We start from the raw sequence: 3,076 nt of genomic DNA, 5'->3' as shown, positions 1-3,076 counted from the left end.
CAATAATAGGACCAGTATGCTGATGTCTCTCTCTCTGTCCTATAGGACCAGTCTGCTGATGTCTCTCTGTCCTATAGGACCAGTATGCTGATGTCTCTCTGTCCTATAGGACCAGTTGCTGATGTCTTTCTCTCTGTCCTATAGGACCAGTATGCTGATGCCTCTCTCCTGTTCTATAGGACCAGTTGCTGATGTCTTTCTCTCTGTCCTATAGGCGCAGTATGCTGATGTCTTTCTCTCTGTTCTATAGGACCAGTTATGCTGATGTCTTCTCTCTCTGTCCTATAGGACCAGTATGCTGATGTCTTTCTCTCTGTCTATAGGACCAGTATGCTGATGTCTCTTCTCTGTCCTATAGGACCAGTATGCTGATGTCTTTCTCTCTGTCCTATAGGACCAGTATGCTGATGTCTTTCTGTCCTATAGGACCAGTATGCTGATGTCTTTCTCTCTGTCCTATAGGACCAGTATGCTGAGTCCTTTCTGTCCTATAGGACCAGTATGCTGATGTCTTCTCGTCCTATGGACGTATGCTGATGTCTTTCTCTCTGTCCTATAGGACCAGTATGCTGATGTCTTTCTCTCTGTTCTATAGGACCAGTATGCTGATGTCTTTCTCTCTGTCCTTATGGACCAGTATGCTGATGCCTTTCTCTCTGTCCTATAGGACCAGTATGCTGATGTCTTTCTCTCTGTCCTATAGGACCAGTATGCTGATGTCTCTCTCTCTGTCCTATAGGACCAGTATGCTGTGTCTCTCTCTTGTCCTATAGGACCAGAATGTCTGAGTCTCTCTCCTCTGTCCTATAGGACCAGTATGCTGATGTCTTTTCTCTGTTCTATAGGACCAGTATGCTGATGTCTTCTCTGTCCTATAGGACCAGTATGCTGATGCCTTTCTCCATGACGACAACATGAACTTCAGAGTCATCTACATAGAATGGTAAGAGTGTGTGGTGTGTGTGTGTGTGTGTGTGTGTGTGTGTGTGTGTGTGTGTGTGTGTGTGTGTGTGTGTGTGTGGTGTGTGTGTGTGTGTTTCAACCTGTGTTCTGTGTATACGCCCATGAGACACAGGAAAAAGGCAGCAGAGAAGAACGTCCCGTCCAGACCACGGGTGTGTGCTGTTCTAGGTAGGTGGAACCATTCAACATGGTCTGGTCTATAGTCAGTGTTGTAGCTGTGGGTCAGAGCTTTAAGAGCTTCATATACATTTTGAATTGTACAGTAAAGACTCTCTGTCTGTCTCTGTCTCTGTCTCTCTCTCTCTCTCTCTCTCTCTCTGTCTGTCTGTCCTCTCTCTGTCTCTCTGTCTCTCTCTGTCTCTCTGTCTCTCTGTCTCTCTCTGTCTCTCTCTGTCTATCTCTGTCTCTCTGTCTCTGTCTCTCCCTCCCCAGATCTGATGGTTGAGTTCATTGTAACTCATATGATGAAGGACTTTCCTATGGATCTCTACATGTAAGACGGCTGCCCGTTGTCTCACACTTTACAATCTACCAAACATGTTACTACACTTCCCAGATGCATACATTACACATGTGTTTAATCATGATACTTGTGTGTGTGTGTGTGTGTGTGTGTGTGTGTGTGTGTGTATATATGGTGTGTGTGTATATATGGTGTGTGTGTATATATGGTGTGTGTGTGTATGGTGTGTGTGTGTGTGTTCACCAGGCGTTGTGTACAGGTGATCCACAAGCTGATCTGCTACCAGAAGAAATGCAGAATCAGGTTACACTATACCTGGAGAGAACTGTGGTCCGGTAGGAACACACACACACACACACACATTCAAAACACACACTCCGAACACACACACACACACACACACACTCAGAACACAAACACTCACACACACACAGCAGTTAGGGAAATATAGCGCCGGACATTTGACAGGCAGCATGTACATTCTCCGGGCATTTGAGAATTGGACCAGACCCATCTGCATCGGGTGTGTAACGTGATCAGGGCGTCCACCACGGGGCTCAGAGGACAGACATCACATTTAGAATATGTTCYTTCAGATCAACAGAACATGTTGAGGATGCAATGACGTGTTCTTCTTCCTGAACGCTGATGAGCACTTTGAAGATTCTAGAATAACTGTCCACATTTACTTTTCCTCAGACGACAAGACGAGTCACAAATAACAAAATAACTAGCCTGTTAATCTACTCTCCCTCATAGTAGAAACGTTGAACTATTCTATTGGTCAACTTGTGGAGAAGAAATAGCCTGTTCCAAACAGACTCTGGGACAGTTGTGGGAAGATAGATCCCACATTCATACAACCAGTAGGACCAGGCTACATTAAAAGAAAACTTAAAAAGCTGATGTAACAGATCAGAACGTTTATCTTAAAATGTTAATAAACTATTATTTCTTCACATTATAAGAGCAGACATGTGCAGTAGGTAGTAGGCAGAAGGCAGAAGGCAGAAGGCAGTAGGCAGAAGGCAGAAGGTAGTAGGCAGAAGGCAGTAGGCAGAAGGCAGTAGGCAGAAGGCCGTAGGCACGTAAGGCAGAAGACAGTAGGAGTAGGCAGAAGGCAGTAGGCAGAACGGTACAGTAGGAGTAGGCAGAAGGCAGTAGGCAGAAGGTATAGGCTAGTAGGCAGAAGGCAGAGGCTAGTAGAGGCAGAAGGTAGTAGGAAGGAGAGGCAGAAGGCAGAAGGCAGAAGGTAGTAGGCAGAAGGTAGTAGGCAGAAGGCAGAAAGGTAGTAGGCAGAAGGTAGTAGGCAGAAGGCAGTAGGCAGAAGGCAGTAGGCCAGTAGGCAGTAGGCAGTAGGCGAAGGCAGTAGGCAGAAGGCAGAGGCAGTAGGCAGAAGGCAGTAGGAGTAGGCAGAAGGCAGAAGGCAGAAGGCAGTAGGCAGTAGGCAGAAGGCAGAAGGTAGTAGGCAGAAGGTAGTAGGCAGAAGGCAGTAGGTAGTAGGTAGTAGGCAGTAGGCACAAAGGCAGTAGTCTATGTGTGAATGTTGGTTCCATAATGATATTAACTGGAGGGAAACTGTTGTCAAACAGCACCAGACATGAGAACAGTTTCATGTGACAGAGATGACAATACCTGTTATAAATGTAG

At 46.0% G+C, this 3,076-nt stretch overlaps 1 long non-coding RNA gene across 1 annotated transcript; it reads left to right on the top strand.

Moving 5' to 3' along the window:
- Positions 1-1,043: 1,043 nt before the first annotated feature.
- Positions 1,044-1,782, top strand: LOC112070461 (uncharacterized). The gene is made up of 3 exons (XR_002893900.2): positions 1,044-1,131; positions 1,396-1,456; positions 1,673-1,782. It is a non-coding gene; the product is annotated as an uncharacterized lncRNA (long non-coding RNA).
- Positions 1,783-3,076: the final 1,294 nt, after the last annotated feature.

Source organism: Salvelinus sp. IW2-2015, unplaced genomic scaffold (genome assembly GCF_002910315.2).
Source record: "Salvelinus sp. IW2-2015 unplaced genomic scaffold, ASM291031v2 Un_scaffold1333, whole genome shotgun sequence".
Classification (NCBI taxonomy): Eukaryota; Metazoa; Chordata; class Actinopteri; order Salmoniformes; family Salmonidae; genus Salvelinus; species Salvelinus sp. IW2-2015.
The sequence above is the reverse complement of the archived record's forward strand: the minus strand, read 5'-3'. Positions and strand labels throughout refer to the sequence as shown.